General features: G+C 48.7%; 1 long non-coding RNA gene across 20 annotated transcripts in view; it reads right to left on the bottom strand.

The window, feature by feature from the left end:
• Positions 1 to 712: 712 nt before the first annotated feature.
• The window catches only part of LOC108507438, a 43,941-nt gene continuing 19,045 nt past the window's right edge, over positions 713 to 25,608 (bottom strand). For 2 of the 20 annotated variants that reach the window (XR_001878116.1, XR_001878115.1), the window contains 7 exons: positions 22,655 to 22,888; positions 21,072 to 21,105; positions 19,110 to 19,209; positions 16,100 to 16,209; positions 5,631 to 5,747; positions 1,649 to 1,844; positions 713 to 1,392 (listed from right to left, as the gene is read on the bottom strand). This is a non-coding gene — a long non-coding RNA (uncharacterized LOC108507438). Of the gene's footprint in view, positions 1,393 to 1,648; positions 1,845 to 5,630; positions 5,748 to 6,502; positions 6,778 to 8,550; positions 8,607 to 9,402; positions 9,651 to 14,010; positions 14,277 to 16,099; positions 16,210 to 19,109; positions 19,210 to 21,071; positions 21,106 to 22,654; positions 22,889 to 25,608 lie in introns of all 20 variants that reach the window. The other 18 variants (XR_001878118.1, XR_001878117.1, XR_001878123.1 and 15 more) reach the window with 18 other exon arrangements.

The following is a 25,608-nucleotide window of genomic DNA, read 5'->3' on the forward strand; positions in this document are numbered from 1 at the left end:
GAGCATCCCAGGGCTGTGACACAGCCACGGCACAACACTGACAGGGCTGTGGTCAGACACACGTGCAGAGTGGTGCGTAAGGAGACACGAGCAGCTGGAATTTTAATTAAGGAAAATATAAAAAGTGACAGATCTATTTGAGAAAGAGATTGTTGTGCAATGCTGGTGCCAATCCCCAGAGCTGCACCCTCAGCAGAGCCCAGCACTGTGCCTGGTGCCAGCACTGCCCACCAAGAGCTCAGCAGGGCATCCCACGGTGCTCTGCCCAGCTGGACACAAATCCCTGCGGGCTCCATCCCCAGGGGGGCTCTGGGATGTGGCCCCCTCATCCTCCCACACTCCTCCAGCACAGCAGCACACGAGCCTCGCACCAACCTGCTGTGCTGCCTTGGAGCTCCCCAGCCCCACACAGCCCCACTCCCTGCTCCGGGCTCACTGTGCCCAGCAGTGAGGAACAGAAATAATGACACCTTCTGATGTGCTGCTCCTTTTTGCACAGTTAAAGACCCACTGTCTGACATATTGTACTTGCTTCTCCTTGTGCCTGCTTTGATTCCTTGATGCAAGTCAAGATCCACTCAAACTGCAAGTATCTTGTGTTTGGAAGGAAATACTTCATAACCTGCACACGGAGATCTACTTTGAATAAATATGAAATTCTACAATTAGAAAAAAACACAGACCAAACCATTCCATTCACACTACAAGCACATAGTTTGTCCCCATTTATTGCAGTCTAAAGCTATAAAATACAGGGTATAACAACATTTATAGAATATGTACATAGCACTTGTTACAGACAGTGTCCTTTAAAGTCAGCCACGTGTCATAACCTCTGACTACTGTGTGTAGTTGCAAACTGTAGGAAATAACACAATTTGAAAAATGCTGGGAATAAGACAGTCTGGATCAGCACTGTCTAAAGAATGGTCTTGAGACACCAGATCTCAGCCCACACCCCTGCCTCCCTCCCCCAGGATACATCAATTTTGTACTTTCCTTGGCAGTCTGGGGTCACAACACAGCTTCAGCTGGGAGAGGCCCAGGGGCATCTCTGCCAGGCTGCAGGGAGAGGAGTGAAGATCCTTGGGGGACCCTGGGACTGGGGTGGCTCTGGCATTCAGCAGGGATGGACCTCTCCTGCTCCCTCTGGGAATCCTGAACTGGCACCATCTGGCAAACACGTGTTCCCTGTACAAGTGTGGATATCTTTAATGAATGACACGTTGATTTCTCCATTTGGGGCAGATGCCAGGAGTCCTCTTTAATATCAGCAATGTTTAATTCATGATTTTGGCTGCTCCTCATGGAAAGAGCACAAAGGAACAGGCTCCAGTGGGAGAGCAGCAGCAGATCCCCCAGAACGATGGCTGACCAGAGACTCAGCTCAGACTGGAAAGAGAGAGTATTAATTAGGATTAAAGGGAAGTAACTGGCTTAGTATAATATGACAGCTGTGCCAGAGAATGCTACATTTTCTATCTGCAATCCCTACTGTCAAATCTCTGTGTTATATTTTGGGTATTGGCCAAATCACACTGGCTGCAGAATCCCCCCCATTTCTGGAAGTCACTGCAGAGGGGTAGAATTGTCTATATTGAGCCCATCAAGTCCCCATTTAATCTTCACTCCCTCTTTGTTTCAGTACCTGTTGACGACTTTCACCTGGTGTGTCCCACAGTGGGTTGGATGCTGAAGAATCCAGGCCAGGCCCTTCTTTCCCCAGAAGGATTAATGGCTGGGCCTGTGGTTTGTTTTCCATTTAATTCCTTCTTCCTTTCCTCACGTGTGGGTTTCCTTATAATACAGGCTATAAAAATCACTCCAACTAGAAAACAGCAGACCTGAAAGGGAAAGGAAATAATAAATCAAATGGCAGAAGGTAGAAAAGAAGGGAAGGGGTAACATTTGTAGTGCACTTTGCCTAGAATTTCAGTCACATCTGCGTTTGCTTGAGGTTATGAAGGTACATTTGAAAAAGAAAGCGACGGGTTTGTGGATGACAGAGCCAAACCACAGCAGCCCCGCTGCCAGACTCGGACAGAGCCGAGTGGTACCACGGAGCCATCTCACCTCCCAGGGAGCAGGGAGGGCTCCCCACCTTCCCCAGAGCACCCCTGGGACACTCCTCCAACAGCACCTTGTGGGCAGCTCGGCCCCGAGGGCTTCGGGAGCTGCCGGCCATGAGAGGGTCCCTCCTGGAATGGTGTTGCCGCACTGGTGTCTGACACACACCATGGGAAGGAAAGCCAGTGGAGGGAGATTGCTGGGAGATCTGGGGCTGACTCTGAGCCCTCTCCTTGCAGGACATGCTGGGAGCAAACCCTGTGGTGTCACTAACACAGATCAAAGTGATGTTCCCCACTATGGAGGTGTCCACTAACCATTAGGGATGCTTTTCTTAAAGCTGGAAAGGTATGAAGAGGAGCACAGGTGAAGAGAAGGGAAGAAATATCTTTGGAAAAACACTTCAGGGCTGGGGGGATGTGAAATGTCCAAACTCAGCCCTGGTCAGTGCACAGGGGAACAGCACCCTGCAAAGGCAGAGAGAAGAGGTTCAGCAGCACCTCTGAGCAGTGGAAGAGTCGCCCTACCCCTACCAGGGACAGGCAGCAGTACAGGCAGTCAGCTCCTGTCCTCATCCATCTCAACAGAGAGGAAAAGGAAAAAAAGAGACCAGAAAAAAAGCAAGGAAAAGGCACTTTCCTGGGAGCAAGGAGCAGCTGTGGAGCAGGTTTAGGGCTATAGCACAGAGTTCCTCTTTCCTTGCAAAGGTGTTTGCAGGCTCTGAGTGTTTTAAACTCCCACTGGACTTAGAGAAGGTCACTCTAAACAAACCTACGTCCTGAGACCCTCACTGCCACTGTCCAAGCTTGCTCGGCCCCAGCAGATGAACCTCAGGATTAAAGGGTGGGCTCAGTTCAGCGCACGCTGGGTCTCACCTAAAAAATCCACTGCGCAGGCTCGAAGGGTTAATGACCTTTCCCAAATCTTCCCTCGCGAAGACTGGTCATACCTGGACTTAGAAGTCCCCAGTGGTTGAGTGTGACAGTGACAAGTGGCCAAAGCTCCTTGTTTCTTGGTGGCTGAACTCATCCCTTTCCAAAACTGCCCTGGGTAAGGTCTGCAGGGCGCTGGGGGGGATGTGGGGTCTCCCTGCCCGCCTGTGTCCATAAGCAGACAGACCTCTGCCACCTGCCCACACAAGTCCCACATTCCCACAGGGGGTTATTTCAGACTCTCCCTCCCAGAAGAAGGAAGTCCCTGCAGGAGCACACACAGTGGGCAGGAGCACCAGGCACCAGGCTGCTCATCCTCCTCGGCCACCTGGTCTTGGACTCTCATGGGCACACAGGGACCTTGGCATGATCCCTGCAGGGGATGGGCAGAGTGACCCCAGCACCCATCTGTACCAGACAACACAAGGTAGTGAGGGCAGGCAGAGACATGCAGGACAGCAGGGGACACAACAGGGAGGGTGATGAGAGAAATCATCTCAGAGCTGGCGCTAATTTTGTAGAATCTGGCTGTTAAACAAAGAACCACAGTGTTTTTAAAATTCTCAGTGACTTATTAAGTCACTCTCCTGCCAACTGGATTCCTTCAGCTGGCTAGACAATCTGACACCTCCTCTTAGAAAAGAATCCGCCAACGTGAGCAGCTCAGTGTGACAGCATAAGGAACCACCTCTGAGCTGTGCTCCCCAGGCAAAGCAGGCACTGCAGCTGGGAACAGAGCCCCTTTAAGGGATACTTCTGTACAAGTATGGGAAGTGCCTTGACATCCTCTTGCACTGCAAAACCCGGAGCCTCTGGCTGTGCCCATCATACAGGGGTGGTGGGGTACGTGCCTCTCCTCTAACACCCCCAGCTGAACATTCTTGCTTTTCCCTTAGTACAAGCAGCTCATGTTTCAGCATCCCCTCAGGACACTGAAGGGTCTGGGGACAAAGAGCACCTTTTAAGGCTCTCTCTGTGCCATATTTCTCAACTCTGATAAACTCCAGCTGACTTACTCTGATCCAAACCTTTTGTGATACCTTTCTGCAAGCAAAGAACTACTTAAGTGCTACCCCTGAGGAAATATCAGCATAATGTTTCACATCTGCCTCATTTTGACACTAATGAAGGCTATTTCTTGTATTATATCATTACAGCATTTTTTCTGTCAGTAGCAGTTATAATTCTCTTTACTAGTTACTGCAGTTACCACTTGGAATGCATTTGTCTTTGGAAGCAGCAAAACCCTGTGGATATTTTACATGAAAGAAACACTAATGTGATTTTGTCAAACAATACAAAAGGCATTTTGTGGGGTTTTGGATTTGCCCAAGTCCTGAATATTGATATTGCTTGATACTACTGCAGAGTATAGGAGCTATTAACAGCTGTGCCTCGGCACTGGCACTGGCACTGGCCCCAGCAGGCTGGGCCAAGGTCATGGCTGGCAGCCCCAGACTGCCCGTCAGCACCGCGCTGACCCTGCACTGAACCGCGCTCCCACCGCCACACAACATTAATTCTGACGTACCCATGAGAATGAACAATTTTCCAATGACAGAATAGGCTCAGATTGGTGATCCTGGACAGGCAGGCTCCACCCAGGTGACAGTCGACCCTGTTATAGTCGTGTGAGCACCAAGGAACTCGTCAGCCGTTCTTCTGACGTACGACAGGGCCGTAACGGGGCTCTGACTCCACGGCACTGCCACAAAATCCCTGTACTAATGTGTTACTCATTCCAGTGCAGACTCTAAGGCTAACCACAGTAGAGAGAGAAACAGCTGAGGACACAAAACACCAGAATAATTTTAAGCATTCACCACTAAAATACAGTACATATTAAAAATGCTGTCAGCATTTGCACCAAGGTCCAGAGCATCCCTCCTAGATTTAGGCTTTGTTCTACATTTCATGCTGAGTTCAACAATAAATATTCAATCACAAGAATTTAACTTGAAAGTTCAGCACTTTTTAAGGCCCCTCAAAGAGAATTTAAAATTACTGTCCCAAGCAAAGGGCCTTTCCCAGTACTCAGAGTCTGGAGGGGTCACCACAGAGCCTGCCCGTAACAAGTGGGTCATGGGAGAATGAATCCATGAAGAAGCCAAAAAGCCAGAAGATTGAGCTTTGCTGTGGAACTGCCCCAGCTGTTCTCACCCACTGTGGACCCAGTCCAGCCCAGATCAGCCACAGCTCCTCTGGCTCTGGCGGGACCTCTTGTTCATTAGTGCTCCCCAGCACTTCATCTTCAGTTCTATTTGTTCATTACTGCTCCCCAGTCCCAGAAAGCAGCAGCACTTCATGTGGCCCACCAAGAGCAGGCACTGCTTCGAGTGGGACATGGGTTGTGGGCACTGCCACAGATGGGATATGGGCATGGGCACCACTGCAGACAGGACATGGGCACTGCTGTGGGTGCGACACGGGCACGTGCCCATTGCTTCCTCAGTAATCGTACAGACCTTCGAGACCAGGACTTCTCATCCAAAACAGCAAACCACAAATCCCCACACTTTCCTGCAGTAGCTAAATCTGTTCATTATTTATCAGAGCAATATCCTTCAGATTCCAAAAGTCCAGCTCCTCCCTCTCCCACTGCAGAGTTCATGTGACTCCCCTGTCACTCACCCCACACACGGCCCCGCTCCCCTGGCACGGCAGGGCTGGAGAGCATCCTCAGTCACACAGTGAGTGCACCTGTCTCACAGGTTTGCTGTCCCTGGAAATTGCAGGGCAGGTTGCCAGCTGAAAAGAGAGAAGAAATGAAACTCATTAAACTATTTGAAGTGAGGAATACTTGCGTTTTTAAACACTGATATGTGTGTTATCAGCCAGAGAAGCTCCTGCCTCTTCCAGAACGTGCTGCTGCTGACAAGACCTTAACTTGTCAGCTGGTATATTGCCACTAACACCTGAGACAGCAAACAAGAGCTAATCCTTACACCGTTCTTGTGCTAATGACTGCAAGAGATAACTGGTGTCCCTGGCAAGTGTCCCATTTAATTCAATTAACTCCAGCTAGGCCCTGGTGATTGTACTGGCAGAGAAATCCAGAAGCCAGATCTGGAGTCAGATGGTAAAGCCAAGGCAGTCTCCACCATCCCTTTGTGGCCTGGACCCCATGGATAGAGACCAATCCAGCATCCCCAGCAGCTTCTACAAAAGGGTGTGGAACAACATCATTCTTTTCCTGAAAAATGCTCATCTTTTTTGCTGATAAAATGGAGGCAACTTATTTCTTTGTATATTTTGCTTATTTATCCTGAAACACTGGGTTCTGTGTGTGTTTAAGCAGAGGTTTTCACAGTGTTCCCATCCCCACCCGTGGGTCCGAGCTGGCAGGAAGATCATGTTTCCCCTAACACAAGGCAGATGTCTGCTGGCCAATCTGGGGGCACACAGAGCCTCTGGCCCCTTCTGGGGGAACCCAACACTTGCAGAGATTGAGGTGCCTCAGGTATGAACTGAAACATTCTGATAAACATGAAAAATAAACTAACCACAAAAAATGTAGCTGAAGGAACAACTGGTGTATCTCCTCAGCTGATACAATTTCCAGGTCTGCGTGATAGTAAAAAAAATACTTTCCAAATATTTTCCTTTTCCTTTTGAACATTCTTCTATTGTGAGCTTCAACAGGCAGGAATGTATCTGGCCACTCACATTATTCAGTTAAGAAGTTTTGAAATAGAAAGAGATTTGCAGAGAAGTTTTCTTGGTGGCACTTCTGAAGTGTTAGTCTGGGATAGCAGGCAAAATCCTGAGAAGTCTGTACCTGGCCAACATAAATAGAAAGTGTATTTAAAGATGGGAGATTATCCATTCCTTGACAGGGCTGTCATATCTACTCTGCTGTCAATTTTTAGCAGCAGTTTGAAGGTCACTCCAGCACAAATAATGCCAGAAAAGGTTTTTCTGTTGGAAAACAGCCTTCAGACTTTCAATAAGGAGCTGTAAGGACTTATAAGTGACCATCGTCTTGGACGTCTCAGAAGCAGCATGAGCCAGTGGAGGTCTCTGAAGCTTCACAAAGTTCTGCTGTCTTTGTGGAAAACCTGTTATGGCATTCCTGACATCCTCCAGCCTCTGTGCATCCTCCAGGATGGCTGAGAGTGCAACAGGGAAGCCCAGACCATGTCAACAGCTAACATGTCACTATGTTCCCACCTTCAAATGCACTGGAGAACAATTATCTGCAAATAAAGCTCAGCTGCTCTATGCCAGCAAACGGCTTCAAAGTCAGAAAAACCTCTGCTGTGGGTCCACTCACTAACATCAAATACATGTTTAAACAAACTTCTATGTTCTATGGACATTTTTTCCACCCCATGGGTCCGATGGATGGAGGTGCTGAGCTCCTGGCAGGAATGCTGGCATTCAACTCCCACATGCTCCCATCTACGTGTTTGGTATCTTCCAGAAAAGAACCAACCTCCCCACTGTGCTCCAAACTCAACTGTGCCCAGGTGTTTCCAGAGGGCCCAGGCTACCCCACTAGGCACCACTTTTACACCAGTTCAAGATCCATGAGGGATAACACGGGGACACCTGTGAGCAGAAGGATGCACAAAATAGTGGCAGTGGGAATTCCTGCCCTCGGCAGTGCCGGTGGCTCTGGGCAGGCTGGGCCTGGAGCACAGCACAGCACAGCCAGGAGAGCAGCCAGCTGCACTGGGACCATGCCAGCAGCAGTGGGACAGAGCTGACCCTCCTTCCTGGCATGTCCCAGGGACACACAGCAGAGAGCCACAGGAGGCCACTGCCTGAGGGACACCCCAGTCCTTCCTCGCTGCTCACAGGTATGGGACTGGAGCGGCCCATGGCTACAGCACCCTGCCATGAGCAGCCTCCCACTTCAGTTCTGAGCCAGCGTGCCCCAACAGGACTGTGCTGAGCTTTATCTTTTGCCAAGTAGGGCATCAGCTGAGGGAAAACTGTGCTGGTGCCCGTGTGGGTCATGGAGTGACAGCAGTGGGACAGCAGTAAAACAAATCATATAAAAACCCCAGGGCCTTTCAAAGCATTTCCAAACACTGGCCTGATTCCCCTGCTGGGTGTCAGGTTCTAGGAACTAACTCCCTGCACAAAGCAGTTGCAGAGACACATCTAAAACCACATCACCTGCTGCACAGAGAGAACTGACAACGGTATTAGCATGAAACTAAAATTAGAGGCTAATTGTGCTCTGCAGTCACTGAAATTGATGACAGTTCAGCAATTAACATCCCTGAATTTTCTTGACTGAAATAATTCTACAATCCACTCCCATTCATGCTTCTTCCTGCTCCACAAGTAGGAGCCCTGCTAGCTTGGCATACCTCGCAAACAGGGGGATTCTGGCACCTCTGCCAGGGCTTGTGCTGTTCACAGTGGTTACTGGGGTAGGCACAGATCTGAAGAGATCTTGTGCCTGCAAATCAGCATCATTTCACAAAAATGGGATGTGATATTCAATGCCAGGGCACAGGAACCATCACTAACCATCACCAGTGCATGAACACAAGACACAGCTCTTCAGAAACCAGGAGGGGCAGTGGCGTGGCATTACCTGGTCCTTTGTGCAGGTACCTCTGTCGGTGATGTCAGGCTGGTGCTGCTGCTGTTCTGAGCAAAAGGAGATGCCTATGTTAACAAGTCAGGGAGTGAAAGCATCAAATGCTCAACACCAGCTCAGGCTGCCAGAGTGGGACACAAGCCCGGCCTCTAATGAGCACATCTTGCAAGTGAATCAGAACATAAGGTGGGCAACAACACCTGCTGAAAGTCATGTGAACCTTTCCCTTGACCTCCCTGAGATGCACCACACACTTGGGGCAGCAGAAAACACACCCTATTTAACTCTATGTGTTATTTACAAGTTGAGGGTGTTTTTCTCTAAGATCCAGAATGAGAGACCCAACGTGGTGCCATTACAGCTGCAAGTCAGGGCAATGAAGCAACAATTGCTCTGCCTCAGAGAAATATGCTGCAGACTTGCTGTGCAGGATATGGCTGTGTGCACCTCTTGCAGGCTCTCTATGCCTGTGATGAGCACACCTGCTCTGTGCTCACCTGCAGTTTGTGCAAGAGCTCTATGGTTTCATCTTTAATTCATTGTTCAGTACAACATTTGGAGTTTCTGAGCCATAAATACATCACCTCATGGTGGTACATTTTGAAAAGCCATGGCATGCTCCCACCTCTACACACAACTGAAGCCTCTGATTGCTGATAGCACTGAGCTTACAAAGCCAGCCTCTCTTCCATCCCTTCCTTCAGCACTTGCCTTGTTTTTGCTCTGGACAGCAATTTTACCTGCAGCCTCTGCTCCAGACGTTGACCGTGGCCCTTCACAGGAATCTCCCAGTTCTGCTGTGACCCATGAGGCAGGAAGGGGCATGGTACAAGGCCTGTTTCTCACCTCAGTTGTGATGGAGACCTGGTCATGGCTGGGCCCTGCCAGTGCAGCCATGTTGCTCAGTGCCATCCCCACACAGCTCCCTGCAGCCTCTCGTTCCGCTCTCCTCCTTCCTTCTTCCTACACTTGCTGCAGGCACGGAATGTTCCCAGGCTCCCACAGCCATCCCTGGGGCATGCCAAGTCCATATGGTGCTGTCCCGTTCATACATTTCCAAAGGGCCAAAAAATTCACTCTTTGGAGACACTTCTCTGTGCACAGTCCATTCAGCAGAAGGAACAAACATGGCCAGGATGAACACAAAAATGCGTCATTGCTTAGCAAGATTTCTCTTCACACCCAGAGATATCAAGCATATTATTTGGGGGTAAAGTAATATAACCAGTCCTATTTCCAATGTAACATGCCTAACTTTCTCTTAAGTAAAATCCTTTTTTACTCATTTGCTTTAAACTATCAGTTTGCCAGGAATAGAAATGTGTATTATATGTATTATACTACACACACTCCATACCTCTATAGTATACTACAGACATCTGTTCCTTCCACCATTTACATCACCATTTCGGGGTACGATCAGAGCCCTGTGGTTTTATTCTAAAACTCCCCCCTGTAGACTACGAGCAATCAGGTTTCTGAATTCCAAGCCCACAGGTCACGGCTGTCATTGCCTACCCCAGGGAGCTGACAATGTTGGGGACATCTGCTCCATCCTGGCATTCAGAGGGGACTGTGACATTCTGCTGTTGCTGCCAGTGGGCAGACAGGCTTGGGGGCCTGGAACCCCCCTCTGAGGGCTGCCTGGGTCCACTGGCCTTCAAGCCCAGCTCCATGGATGGATCAAGCTCCATCCTCAAGGAGAACATCATCACAGGGACTGAGGCCTTGCTTACAGCTGTCTGCAAAATATAGACCCTGACCAGCATGGATTTTAAATACTAGATTTTTTTGGCCAATGCTCCCAACTGATGGTAAGTTCATGTTTCAAGGTAACATCACAGTCAACAGTGTGACAAATGATTGTGACAAATGATGTGACAAATTTAAATGCCAAGAAAATCCTTCCTTTCATTAGGTCCTGTCTGCAGAGTCCCCACGTGCGGGAAGATGTCCGACAGCTCTGTGGGATGCCGAGATCCTGGGACAAGCAGCATCAAGAACCACACTGAGTGAAAGCTCAGACCTTGGACTAAAAACATCATCTGAGCAGCAGCAATTGCAGCTCATGTCACAACATTTCTGACAGCAACAGCTGAAGATCCCTGTTCCAAAGTGACTGAACGTTACAGCGTGAAGCTGAACACTTGTACTCATGACTGCGGCGGCCTCATGGGTCTCATCCCTCTCCCTGTCCCCTAACATATGTGAATTATCCTCCCAAATAGCTACTTTTCTGGCAACAACATGCACACCTTTCCAAAGGCAAAGTGGAAATCCTTGCAAGTATTTCTGGTGCTGCTCCCAGTCAGAAATAACAGTAATCTGATCCACGAGCAAATTCCATTTCTGTTGCTGAATTCCTTTGTACAAGTATCTTTGCTTTGAAAATGTTTGGCAACAGTGAGGCACAGGCTAATTTTACTTATAAGGTGTGAATCAAAGAAGATTTGCAAGTTTCTGAGTCACAGAAAGGAAGCATCTGTGGCCTCTCTCAGCACTTCTTTCAAGAGAAAACATTACAGTTCAGCTATTTCAGATGCGACTTCATACATGCTCACTGCGCCCCACGGATCCCCATCTCCTACCACCCTCGAGCTCTCCTCCAGGCACAGCAATGGGGACAATTCCAGAATCTTCTCCCAGCACCTGGGGAACTTTCAGCCTTATTCAAACCTGCTGTTGTTAGTGGGCTGCATCACCATGGGCAAGGTTTAGGCTGCAGTGTGAGAGAGTTGAATAAATTATTAATTTGGGAGAATCCAGCAGGTGCTTTGTGAAAGAAAGGGGTGACCAAGGAAAAGGCAAGCTACTCCTCACGTTGCACAGTGCTGAAAGCCCTGGGAAGCTGAGGGACTAAGATACAAACACTGCTGCAACAACAGCAAACTTCCACAGACTGCCTACAGCACGACCCTGATGCCACATAAACGAAGGCCTACAATCAACTGACTCCTTCTGTGCTCCTTCACTGCCGAGAGAGCTCCCAACTGAGGCCAGGTTGGCCTGAGGATGGGGACAGCTCTGCCACACTGGCCGCAGTAGTCCCGGGGAGCACACACAGATGTTCAGCTCTGCTTCCTCCAGTTCCAGAGATTTCATGGCCTCTGAGAAGCTGTTCGTGGCCACGTTCAGCCAGCAGCTCAGCCACCAGGGTCACTGGCTAAACCCCAACCAAGAGGATTCATTCCCCCGGCGATGGGGTGGGCCAGCCTGTGCCCGCAGTCCCCAGCGCCCCGCACGCTCCCGGTGCTGGGTGCAAGCACTCCCCTCGCTTTTTATCTCTTCATTAACTGCTCACAGCAGATCTGATCTTCTCCAGCTCTGCAGCGACATGCCAAGGGCACTTTTCAACATGTCATTCATTCCACTGTCACCATTCACTGCTCTCCAGCCTCAACAGAGCATTTCGCTGCCCTGTCCCAGACTGGGAGCGACAACAACATCTTCTGCCTTAAAACAGGTCCCTAGGGTTTACTGACAACAGGATGCCAGCCTATTGTCAGCATCACAACACAGCAATGTCAGCAAGGGTGGAGGGTCCTCCACCTCCCAGCAGTCTGTGGGATCTGTCCATTGAATATATGGGTGAACTCTCCAAAAAAAATCTGTATGGGGCCCGCTTATCTGACTTAATTATTTCTGTATATTGCTGCTCTCAGTCTGATCCAGCAGCAACATGGTAGATCACAGCCATTGTCAAACCAAATTCTTCCCTGACAGTCCGTGGAGACGTATATTTGCCATCTGCAATCTATTCCTTGGTCTCTGGCACATATTTTCAGTGCTTTCTTTTGAAAGCTGTTTCAGATTTCTCTGGGCTTCTCTCTAACCTCTGCCAGTGAAGCCTCACACAGTGTAATTGTTGACAGCTGTGTCAGGAGAAGTATTTTACTTTAGTTTCTTTTGCTGTTCCTCTTGCTGCAGCACACCAGCTGCTACACGAAGGGCTGCCTGGCTGTGTAACACACACCAAGATGTGGAAAGCAGACCATGTCTTCTGAGAGGGGGACTTGGGGGGCTTGTGATGTTTATCAGAGATAACTGCAGCTCTACAGGTGAAAACACGGAGAAGTAAAAGGCAGCTGAGCAAACAGGTGTGAACGAGAAGTAGTGGGCTGAATAAAAGTGAATATCTCCTCCTTTCCAGGAGTTTGCATTTCAGTTTCATGGTAAGGTAAAATCCAGCAAAAAAAAAAAAAAAAAAAAAGAAAATCACTGCTGATTTTTTTTTTCCCAGGCAAAAGATGGGAAATGCTGGGGACTATACTGTTCTCCCTTTTCTGCCAGACTGAACTCAAATCTGAAACATCTGTTCACATAACTCGAGACAAGCTCTCGCAGTCAAGTAACATAAGCACAAACTCTTTCTGCCATCAAGTGCAGAACTATCAGTGAAGCTTTTTGTGGAAGCCTAAGGATCCAGACACTTCTGATGTGCCTTGCAAGCACCGAATAATGTGTTCTCACTACCAGCAGAGGAACATTAGCACCTTTTCCACATATTCTAAATCCTGAAATCTGTTTTTCTAGACCCACACTGTACACATTGTCCTTCAGGAGCTATTCAACCTGGGCAGTACCAGCGATATTTAACAGTATCTCACCCAGCACAGTGGGGCTTAATTCAGCTGAATCCAAGGATAAAGGGCAGGGGAAAATTCTCAGTTTTCAATATGGAATCACAGACTGGTTTGGGCTGGAAGAGATCCTTAAAAATCATCTTGTCCACCACCCCAAACCATCAGTGGGGACACTTTCCACTAGGCCAGGTTACTCTAAGCCTCATCCAACCTGGCCTCGAACACTTCCAGGGATGGGGCAGCCACAGCTGCTTTGGACAACCCACTCCACTATTACAGCACAACAGCAGAGCAGAGGGTGGGATTTTAGTGGGAAATATCGAGGCCTGAATATGCTTTGCAGAACGCTCACATGGCCATGGGTTCAGAGCTCCCACCCCTCTCTGCATCCCCGAGCTTGGAGAAGAGAGACCTATGGCTTGTGCAGGGCTCAGTTCTCCCAGAAATGCCTGTGCACACGCACGTACAGAGAATACAGCTCTGCCTGTACATGGACAGGAAGTTCAGAAACAGAGCAGTGGCAAACCAAGCAAAAAGCCACAGAACTATGTGTTATCCAGAACTCATCCCTGCTCCAGCAGCCCTCCAAGAACTCTCTGCATTCAACACGTTTTGGAGCATGAACCCCATCCTGTCAGAGAAACGGACTGGAAATCAGGACTCGTTTCTGGTTCTGCTCCCAATTCTCTCTGTGCATGTACAAGTCACTTTGTTTTCCTGCTGCTTTCTGCAACCCCCTGCCTGCTGTGCCATGATGGCCAAGTGTGGATTGTCTCCAGCTACAGAGCTGTACAGTGTCCCAGGCAGGGAACTAGACTGGATGTGGAGGGCTCTGAAAGCCACAGGGAGAAGAAAAAAAAAAAAAATGTACCTGGAGTCCATGGTACCCAGTAGCTTTTCTGTGCAGCGGAGGAATGCCATCCCGGTTATTTTTGCCTTCTCCCTGCACAGCAGTAGATGGAGCCCTCCTTCCCTGCTCTCAGCAGCCAGGGACACAGCAGTACCACAGATCCCAGCTGAAGTTACTCTGTACTCTGTCAGCACCGGCCAGCACTGCTGTCAGGACAGACCTGGGGCGTCACACAGGAGGGACCTCGGGCTCACGACTCCTGCCTGCCACCTGAAATTCCCTGAAACCTGTGAATGACAAAGTGTTCGACTAACCACAGCATTGCCTTTCCTTCCATTTAGGCATTGGGTAATGTTTTTCCTTTCTTTTGTAAACTGTCACCAGGATTATACGAAATTCAGGAGGTTTTTTCTTTTGCAAAATAAGGAATGACAAGTTTTGCTTGCTATACTTAGAGAGAACATATATAAAAGTTGTATCGTGGCTGTGAGCACTCTAGACTACATTATCCAGAGGATTTTACGGGAACTAAAGGTCAAGGGATCTGAGGCAAACTGCTGCTCACAGCCTCTGTGTGACAGCAGGACAGAGGAGGGATGAGGGAACTCTGGCAGCCATATGCCTCTCTGCAAGCTGGGAAAGATTACAAACATGTATGTTGGTTTTCTCTTCCCCCACACCTCCATGTGTTCCTTCCAGTGACTCCAGTATGGCCCTGCACAGATGCAGGCAACCTTCTGGTCATGCACCACCGTCCAGAACTAGAGGCTGCAGTGCCCTTAAGACAGGTCAGCCAGGTCTTCCACAACAACAGCTGACAAATGGAATACTTCAGAGCAGTGAGAGCAAAATTAGGCTGCTCTCTCCTTTTCTGAGTTTTTTGGGGGTTTGGGTTTTGGTTTTCTTTGGTTGTTGGTTTGAAAACGTGCCCTACATATCCTGCTTCATCCCGCTGCGCATCCAAGTGCAGACCTGACTTTATAGAAGAGCAATCCATGCTGCCAGGGAAGACTGCCCTCAAAACCAGTCTACAACCTGTTGTTCTCTGGAAACATGTACCACTAGAGAAGCAATATATAAACCCACCTTTTGACTTATTTTAGATTCTTTGAAAAAGACCATGTTATGCAAGTAGGAAAACCAAGAATATTGTAGAGTTACACGAGATGCTGGAGATGATATTTGCCAGCAAGGTAACTCAATATACATCTATTCTGGCACTCAATAATTAAAGAGAGGCCCCCAGCAGTGAATCACAGGGTGATTTGCTCACAGCAGCAGCTCTTCACATCAGAGAGGGGCCAGGACCTGCAGCCAGGCACCAGCATCCGCACACCTCATCCACACAGTCCAGCTCCAAAAGAGGAGTGGCAGTGCTTTTAGCAGAACTGATGGTTCATTTCTCCAAACAGAAATTACCAGAAGAAGGGAGATTAGACACCTATCCCTGAAGACGAGGGTTTTCTACTGATTAGCCTAGTAACGATTGACTTTCTAGATTCAAGACCTTATCCTGCCTCCAATCCTGCCCAGATATAATGGTCTGTTCAGACAGGATTCATGCCTCAGCCCTAACAGAGTAAAAAATCTAGGTAAGGACTTTGGCATTTGGCCCTTAATGAATAGCAGCCAACAGCTGACAAATTAAATAATTCAGAGAAGTGAAAATTAAATAGTCCTGCAGTCACGAGTGTTGGCATATGGAAAGCTGCCACTAAGCTAATAATAGAAGTGTCTACTGCAGCAGAGAGGGAGGTCCCGGCATCCCAGAGCAGCCACACATCTGGGCACTGAGAACACAGCCATTAGCAACCTATGTTTAAGTAGCACATTCTTGCTACCTTCCTGCCAGCTACTCATCTTCTGTTACCACAGGCTGAGGGCAGGAGCCCACAAGCAATAATGTGGCACTGGGGGCAAATGTGAGTTTGGGTTCTGCTCACCAGGCTCCCAGTTTGGCAGACACGCTTCCTGCAGCCAAAGGCACCAAGGAAGTCCCTCACCAGTACCCTGCCTGTCTGGGTACACCTGCTTTATTCATTTCACCAAAAAATGGACAACTAGTTCATTTGTCACACACCTGCATTTGCATATTCTGGACACCACTCACCTTCTCTGGCTCCTTCAGGTATCTTTAAAGAGCATAAAGCCACTTGGGGACAAGACTTCCTGGCTCACTCCAGCCTGTGGTGTGATTTTCTTGTGTGCAGCAGAGCCACGCTGTTTAGGAATGGGAGGAGAATCAGGACCATGAGGTGGAAGACGAACCAAACACACAGGTATCACTCACAACCAGAGGTGGAGAATGATTTCCAGACAGGTGGGTATGCACCCATTAATGAATGAAAGAGGAAAGTTAATCAGGATGGTGGATGCAGCCAGACAGCAGCCAGGCTACTCACCTTCAGCTGCTCGCAAAAGAGAGCCCAGGCAGGGATGGGAAAACCAAAGGCTGGGGTGTACTAGAGAAGCCTACAGCAGCAAGATTATGTGTGTATTATATGGCCATGGTAAGAGAAGCACATTCACATGAAACACTCATCACCCACATGTGCAGCACTCCTGAAGATGCCAGAGGAGGCCGATTCTCAGCACTTCCCCAAAGAGTGTCCTCCACTCTGTAGCCAGAGAGCTGACAAGAGATAATGGGCACTAAAGAGCAGCAGTGAGATAAAGCACTAAAGAGAAGAGGGAGATAAAATGCTGGAGAGGAGATATGCAAGAGTGCACAAACACACAGAGGAACAAGCTCTAGTATAAAGAATGGGCAGGCTCTGCCAGCTCCAGCACTGAATCACTGCTTCTCTTCCTGAAGGACCTGCCCCATGTACTTGAGGAGACTTTCAAGGTATCAAGCAGTAGAAAACTTCATTGCTGCTGAGCAAGCTGGATAACACAGGGCAAACTGAGTAGACACAGAGCCACCGTGCTGGTTAAGGATCCATCAGTCTATGAAAGAGCAGCTCGTGCTGGCTAAGGGTGGCTGGGAGAAGACCCTGCTCCCAAGGAAGCAAAAGGAAAGGAAACTCCAGGCGGTCTGGTTCTGTATCCACCAACATCTGCTGCAAGGGGTATCTTGGCTCAAGAGATGCACCATCGACTGGGGCAACAACTACAGCAGAGATAATTAGGCCATCTTCCCTCCTTGACAATAAAAGAGACCCAAGTGTCTTAGATTCACTAAAGGGGATTTCTGTCCAACTGTCCCTTTCAGAACACCTAGGAAAAGAACAGCCTTAAGAGCAATCAGCATCTTATTCTCCAATTTTGTGAGCAAAACAAACACCTGGTGCATCCGCACAAGCTGCTGTTCAGCCAACCCTGATACTGACTGCCCATAAGAATGGCAAATGCATCCATGGCTCTCCACTGTAGGTGTATGGCCAAGAAAAATCCAGCCCTCTTTGCCTACAATTGTAGCAAGAAAATATAACCTCAAAAAGAACCTGCAAGTTCTTCTATTTAGTATTTCAGTGCTTCCTGGTCAGAGACTGATGGTTCTGCATCTACTAGTTGTCCCAGCAAATATAGCTGCTCTTTTCCACACGTGTAAGGCCTTCAGAAGCAGAATTTAGTTGACTATTTCATCCTTACAGAGACTCCATCCATCAGTACAGCATCCTCTGCCAGTTGAATGAGGTTTATACATCATGTCTGACTGGCAACATGAGCTTCTAAAAGCCCAGAGCTGCATCAGGTGAGCTTATCTCTGGCCTTTCGCTACCCTCCCTTGGAGCTTTCCTGAGCAGGAGTTTGACTCCTGCAGTGCCCCTATAGGGGACACATGTAGGGGGAGTTTCTTCAGGACAGGGAAAGTTCCTCCACCCGTCAGGAGGAAGGGATGGCTTTTTCCTTGCTCGAGGTATGGACCACTGTGGCCAGGCATGACAGAGAACACTTCTGGAGGTCTGTTCTTTCCTCAGCAGAGGGTGCTGACCATGGCTATAAACAAGATTTTTGGCACCAAGCATGGCATTCTGGCCTTTTCTACCTGTGGCACCTGCATTTCCTCTCCCTTAGGTCCTTTTATGCCATCCTCCTCTGCTGCCATCGTGGTCTCTGTGCTCTCCTGTCCCTGCTTTAGCTCGAGCAGGGCACAACACAGCAAACTGTGAAGGGCAAGAGACAGGAGGAGGGAGTGCCAGGAAGCTTGTGCCCTCTCCCCCCCTTCATCCATTCCTGGGAAAGTGCCACTGGACCACGCACAGCCATGGTGTTAATACCACACAGAGCAGCAAGCTCATGAATTAAAATAGCAGGAACTGACAGTACTCACAGGTCTCAGAAAAGAAAGGTGATGTGGAACTGGCTTGTTCATCTTTTCCATGACAGGAAACATTTCAACCCCTGTCACCAGCACAAACACTGTCTGCTCCCATCACGCTTTGCAACTCTCCATACTGCACATCAGGACCACACCAATAAGGAAAGCCAGAGTGTTGCTTTTGCCTTCCCCAGAAAGAGCTCAAAATGCAACAAAACCCAACTCTGTTGTTTTTTGCAGGCTCCAAAGCCTCCAGCTGCTCAGTCTGTTGTGTCACAGCCCACGGATGTATCAGCCTTTAGGTAAAGCAGGCTGGTCACCCAGAGCCAGCTGCTGCAGGGACAGCAGGACAGGTGGCTGTCCGGGGCCAGGAGCCCTGGGCCAGTGGCAGCTGCAGTGCCAAGGGCAGCTGTCAGCCAGACAAAAATTCTCCATTTCGGATCCAAATCCATTAACAGCTGAGTAAAGAGGAGAGGAGGAGGAAGGACAACCAGCTCTCACAAATACATACACAGCACTGTCTTCAGCTCCCATTTCTCAATTACTTGTCTGCTTTATGGCCACTAGCACAAGAGGAAAAATGGAGGTGAGCTGCAAAAAGCAATCAGTTTGTCTTTCAGCTTCTTATGCACACACACTGAACCAGAGCTTGGATCAAGGACACCCCCAGGAAGTGCTGGAAAACACGTTCAAATCTTTGTGAAGAATTGCTTTTACAGGACACAGGTCGTTTTGGAAATCATAAGCAAAGGGTACTGAAGTGTAACAAGTTTTTGTAAGGTCAGCAGGAAATTCCTATGGCATTTCAGACACCCACAATAAATGTTTATAACATTATAATGTTAATCATAAATACCTTAAAGAAGCCTTACTGGAAATCACAAGTGAATCCTAGGGACTTTGATTTAAATTGGAATCTGGCTGTTTCAGATCTTGTTGCAGAAAGGTTCATAATCCTGAAAACAACAGAAAGGACACAGCAATGAAGTATGTGTAAGAATAAGATCCACTGGGGGAATAAATAAATCTGATTTAGTGAAACCAGGATGGGATAGGATGTTGGCCTTGGCTTCAGTGATTCTGAGCTGTCCCTCAGATAGGATCTGTAGTAGAGGAGCTGTACTCTAAAATTAGACAATGAATTAAGCTAGATTTTTAAAGGATCAAATTCTTTGTATTCTTCTCATTAAAAGCTGACTCAAACAGCCTTGTCTTTAGGGACTGCAGAGTTACTTTTGGGATGTTATGCTGTGCTGGTTTAAGAGTTAACCAGCAGGGGAAATGAACTCAACTCAAAGGAGAGATTATAAGTCAGAATAACAATTTATTAAAATAATACAGTAAGTACAATCATACAAACAAACAATTGGTCTTAACCCACCAAACCCAAATGTATAACCCAGTACCCTGGGGCATGAACAAAGTGGTGTTCCCTGGGCCCCGCTTGAGTCCAAAGTAAAGGGAGAGGGGAAAAACCTGCTGGTGGGAGAGCTGTTGCAGTCTGGTCAAAAGTGGTGATTGCAGTCCAGCTGAGGGTGGTGGTCTAAGTCTGGTTGAGAGCGATGAGCTGCAGTCTTCCTCTGGATCCCACGAGTGGGTAAAAATGTTCCAAGACTCCAGGATTATATATCCTCCAGTTCAGGCAGGAATGCCCAATACTCCCCTCAGGGCGGGGAGTTCCACAAAGGGTGTGAGGACAAGAGCATCCTCCTGTCTCACAGGCCTCTTAACACCTAGTTTATAGCCTGAGGAGTCAGGCTCTATGGGCAGAGGGTGCGAATAGTCTATTGACAACAGTTTCTGGGAAATGGCGTGGAAGGCTATAGAATACACAGTTTTGGGTTACACCCATACCATGATGAACTGGTCTCAGCTGTCCTAACTAGGACATATGCATTCAGCCAAATCACTGCAGTTTGCCTCTTTACTGCAAGTAAAGGTTTTCCAGAGAGAAACAGCATTTGCAGTAACGAGCCATCCCTGGGACCCCAACAGAACAAACTGTAGTTCACTGTAACATGCCAGCTATTCCAGATTTCCTTCTAACCCACACTATACACAGATGGAAGTTTCATCAGCTGTAATTTCACGTCATGCAAAAGGTGATTGTCCCTCACACACACAGCACCAGCACAGTGGCCCAGCAGCCCCCAGCTGGGCTCCAGCTTTAAAGGCTGAGTGAGGGCTCCAACCCCAATTGCAGGGTGTCACGGGTATCAGATATTTGTGTGTATAAATGTGGTGCACAATTGCCCTGAAGCTGGTATATATATGTGCAGCTCAGAAATATAAAACCAAAAGCTGAGGTTTTATAAAAACTTGGCCATCAAAACAGGAAAGCAGGAAAATATACGGGCAGAAATGTAATTTCAAATGACAACTAATGCGTGTTTGTTTTATGGATATCAGTTATCTACATGGGCCTTAGAAAGCACTCATACAGAATAAAGCAGGGATATCCCATGGATTTCCTTTCCACTCAAAGACAGTTTAAAACAGCAGCTTTGGTGATTTGGCTTCCAGACTTTCTCAGGTTATGACGTAAGGAGACAAAAGACACCTATGACAGGCATCCTGGTCCCTGCCTCTCCTCCTCTCTGTACTGTCCCTCTCTCCGCCAAGAGGTTCCTTTTCTCCCGACTTCCTGTTAATGACATTCCTGGTTTTCCTCCCAGATGGCAAACCTCCATCTCCTGGCTGCAGTTACTTGCAGGAAGCAGCAAGCCTGCTGCTTCGCTCTGCACAGCATTGAAACAAGTGACACAAGACTAAGCTTCACCACAACCACAAATGCACCACTGAAAAGTGTGGAACCGACCTTGCAGGACACATTGCTTGAAGAAGTCTCAGACCTGAGAGTAAAACACAGAGCACCAGTTTTATGTGTACATGACATGGTAGATGGAGGCTGTTCATTCCGTGTGCTAGAGGCACATGAACACTGAACCAGTGTTAGACCCAGCATTAGCAGCTGATCGCTGCCACAGTGGGAGAGATTTATCCTGTAGCACCAGATATTAAAGTCTTTACATAGTGTGCCACCTGCTCAATAAACCCAAGACCAGGAGACACAGGCACACCTGAAGAGATGACAAATAAAGAGACAGAGTTACAAAGACATCTTCAACTCCCATCAGGAGACCTAGACCCAGGATGGAGGCTCAGAAGTGCTCTGTTCTATGTGCCCCCCAATCATCACTCTCCACTTCCTCTGAGGGGTTCTCACCTCAGTAACCAGCACCCACTGGAGCGAGTTAGGATCTCTCTTGTCAGGCCATGGCAAAGGCCAGCAGAGAGCACCAAGTCTAAAGCCACAAGCCTGAAGTTATTTGAAGACACAAACACACGTGGAAAAACCTCCAGTTTAAAACATGGGTTATAAAAGCCAAGCAGTTGTGCCCAATACTGTGATCAAATGCCATCCTTATTCCATCAGAGCTTAAAATAGGCTGGGTAAGAAGGGAAACAACTGTAAAAATCTCGAGCTGCTGCCAATGGACACACAGCAGGCAGTGGCACCGTGCTGGCTCTCTTCACTTCCAGCGCTGTGGTGTTTGTCCAAGGAAAGCCTCCATTATGCTTCAGGAACACACTGAGCTGACTGTTGATACAGCCAGCAAGGAACCTCGCTGGCAAACTCCCCACTGTTAAGGCTCCACAGGCCCCATGCTGAAGCCAGCCGGCTCCAGCGCTACAGGGTGAGCGTGGCCAGACCTCCAGAGCACCTTCAGCTAACAGCATGTGGGCAGGAGTGCTCTTATTCCATTCACCCAGTCCACAGGACAAAAGCTAGGCACATGATCCATGGTCCTCCCAGCTACTCCAAATCCCCTCTGCCAAGCACAGGTATTTCTCACATTTTAGCTGCTGCCTGCATAGGCTTTGTTAGTGCTGGAGGCCGAGGCTTTGTACCAACCCCCAGGAGTTCAGTACATTCTGTTCAGAGCGCCAAAGGCACTGAATAACCACTTACATTTGCATTTGCCTAAACATAGCCTAAACATACTGCAAGCAAATAGCAGGAACAGGTTTAGCACTCAAGAGGCACAATTAAAAGCAAAAAACACCCATCGATAATTTGGTACTTTTACAAAAAGACCAGAAAAAGCCAATAAGAATCAGAGTAATTGAAATGGTATTTTTGTACTGCAGCAAAACCCAAAGAATATAAAGTTCAAGATGTATGCCAAGAACCTTAAAACCTATTTTTAACCATTTGGTACATTTTATCTATAGATAAGCTGCTAAATACCACTTCTGGGGTTTAGATTTTTTGCTACAAGCATGTGCAATCTCTGTCGCTGTCTGAGCCTGGCTGCTTTGCTCTGCAGCCGCAGCGGGATGGCAGAGGTAGCCAGCCTCCCAGCAGAGCTGCTGCATTATGAATCACATCATGCTCACCAGGGGAATTCGGGCTGGAGTGCCGAGGGTGGGCTCGAGAGAGCCGGGAGGCTCCGGGTGCTATTCCTGGAGGCGCCAGCGATTCGCGTGACCTTGTGCGAGTGACTCAATCCCCGCATGGATCGCCGGGATCACCGCATGGATCGCCTTCCCGGGCTGCCGCTGTCACACCGCAGCGCTGCGAACACCCGGGGCTTGCCCGCCTTGGTAAGGGGAGGAACAGAATGAGACTGTCTGAAAAAGAGAGGAAATAATGCAGGGCACGAGGGTGCAATCACAACAGCGCTGATTTCAAAGGCAGCTTGGACTGCGTTTGGAACAAAGGCTCTTACCCAAGTGGTAAAAGACAAAGTGTTAAAAAAGAAGCAGCATCCCCTTACAGTTATTTTATCCCTCTGGGCATTGGATGAAGCAGATGTTACTCCAGTGGAACGCCTGTGCCTGAACGCTGCCGTACCTCATGAGATCGAGCCCCACAACGTCCCTGCATGAGGGGAGGGTGAGGAGGGGAGCACTGTTTGGCGTGGAGCTGGTTACAGAACGCTCCCACGGACAGCCCCTGTGGCGGGAGCTGTGCTGTGCAGCAGCGCTGACGATGCAGCTCCGCCCGGTAACAGCACAGGGCACAGCCCCGGCGCTGGGAGCCCCGCTCGGCCCGGGGAGAGCTCGGGGGCCCGCCCTGCCCGCGGCTCCGGCCGGCCCAGGGCACGGCGGGGCCGCCTCGGCACCGGGATGTCGCTGAACGCGCCTCAGCCGCGCAGACAGCACGTCACGATCCGGCACACACACCCTGCAGCCGTCCCTCTGCCAGAGGCGAGCACCAGCCTCCTCCATAAGGAAACACCCCACGGAAACTGAACCCGCTCCTGGGCCGTGCGGTGCTGGGCGGGTCCCTGCGGCCGAGGGCTCCTTCATGACTGACAGTTTGTTACGATGGCCAAGCCTGAGCCATCCCCATCGAACAACAGGCACCACTCACTCCCAGCTCCTGTCCAGTTGCACAGGATCGCTTCGGCTGCTGCCCGAAGCCAAGATCCAGCTCTGGGTGACCTCAGGGAGCCATTAGTGCTGCCACAGGATTTCATTCCTCACAGCTTAGCCCCACATCAACGCTTCAGGATCAAAACACACTGCAGACCACACCTGGAAACTGCCTATTTGATCTTAGAGGTCTTTTCCTATGTAAACGATTCTATGGGTCTGTGAGACTGCTCTGCCTGGAATGTAGGCCTCAGCCTCCTCTGCAATAAATGAGAGTTTCCACAGAAGAAAAATCAGAGTCATCATCTGCTGTGTTCTGGGGTGGGGGCTTGGTTGTTTTTTATTTACATTCACGAACCCATTGTTATCAGTTATGCATGTTTGTGACAAAGCCCTTTTCCAAAATACTGCCAGCCATGGCGGCAGAGAACACAGTCACTGTCCGATTATCACATACAAAGCTCAGGCAGATCCTAGATTGCATCCTGCAGTCTGGTTTCACAGCTCCACCTCAACATGCCACCGCATGCTTTATTGGAACAAGCTGCCTCCTCTTTCTGTGCACCGCACAATCTCACACTTGCTGATTTCACTCCTTTACTTCTAGGTTAGCTGTGCCTTTGCTGAGCAGAAATGCTGCTATTCCAAGGAAAGGAACAGTGACAAGTCACTCCAGACAGTGACAGCAGCCATGACTGCTAACACATGGCACAGCAAGGCTGCTGAGCAGGGACTGTCATTCTCATTTTACAGATAGGAAAATAAACCCTGTCTGAAGGCAAGGACACAAACTGGCACTTTCCAAGTGACTAGATTAGCTGCTTTTGAATACCAATCATTACTAGTGTTTTCTCTCTGTTTGCCACGTTAATCCCATGGGAGCACATGTCAATGACTCTGTCTCCCCACTCTGCCCCCAAAACAGCTGCAGATCTTCATCTCACCCCTTGATCAGTCACCAAACACCCTGTTACTGGACACCTTCTCCCACAAATCAATTGCGTGATTAACACCATTTTGATAAACTCAGAGTAATTCTGTACCTCACCCAAACTGAAGTCCTCTCCTGCTTCTCCAGAGGGCTTTGTGTGCCTCACAGTCACATATTACACCGGTTCCATCACCACAATCTCTCTTCATTGCCAAAAAAACTGTTTATAAAGCCCCAAAGCTGCACAGATTACACAAAACCTAATGTACAGAAAAAAAAAATTGTGCCACTGGGCTGACATGCCTGACAGGATCCTGCTCCTGGCACAGAGCAGGGACATGCCAGGGACCTGGTATAGGTTTTGGGGCCAGCCTGCCTGAAGCAGCTGCCACAGTCAGCTACAGCATGACCCTACAGCACAGAAAATCTCTGCACTGCTGTCCTTGGCACTGGGTGCAAGGCAGCTCACCCCTCTGCCAAACACTCCACCGGAAGACTTAACCTTGGGGTGAAGACTTCAGGTGAAGATCAATGAGCAAGGGAGAGGCTGAGACACGGGCTCAGACACTTCTGGCTCACACAACCCAATTCTTGCCACCACACACAAACCCAGTTTTAGTTTTGCTCTCCCATTTAGAGCAGTCTCCTTGACAAGCACATGCTGTGGTTCCTGCAATCCCACAGTAACCTTGGCTGTTAGTTCTCTATCTACACATGGATTCCAACCTATTCAGCCAGAAGCAGGAGATTTTTTCCTAGGATTTCCTAAATCTTTTAATCTTCTACCTCTGAAATCTGTAATTCTACTTTTTAAAGTTCATATTCATGAAGGGAGATTGAAGTGACCAAACTGCTGGTACCAGGGAGAGAAAAAGTCCTATTTTTCATTCTTCAGTTGCAGTTCATGGCATGTCATTTCACAGTCGCCAGCCAGGGAAAAGCTTACATAAGAGTTAATGCAGAGATTGAAGTGACTTATAGAACATTTCACTAACAGAAAAACACCCTGCAGAAACTGGGAAGGAACAGGATTTGTCTACAG

This window comes from Lepidothrix coronata, unplaced genomic scaffold, assembly GCF_001604755.1.
Source record: "Lepidothrix coronata isolate B3197 unplaced genomic scaffold, Lepidothrix_coronata-1.0 Scaffold256, whole genome shotgun sequence".
Classification (NCBI taxonomy): Eukaryota; Metazoa; Chordata; class Aves; order Passeriformes; family Pipridae; genus Lepidothrix; species Lepidothrix coronata.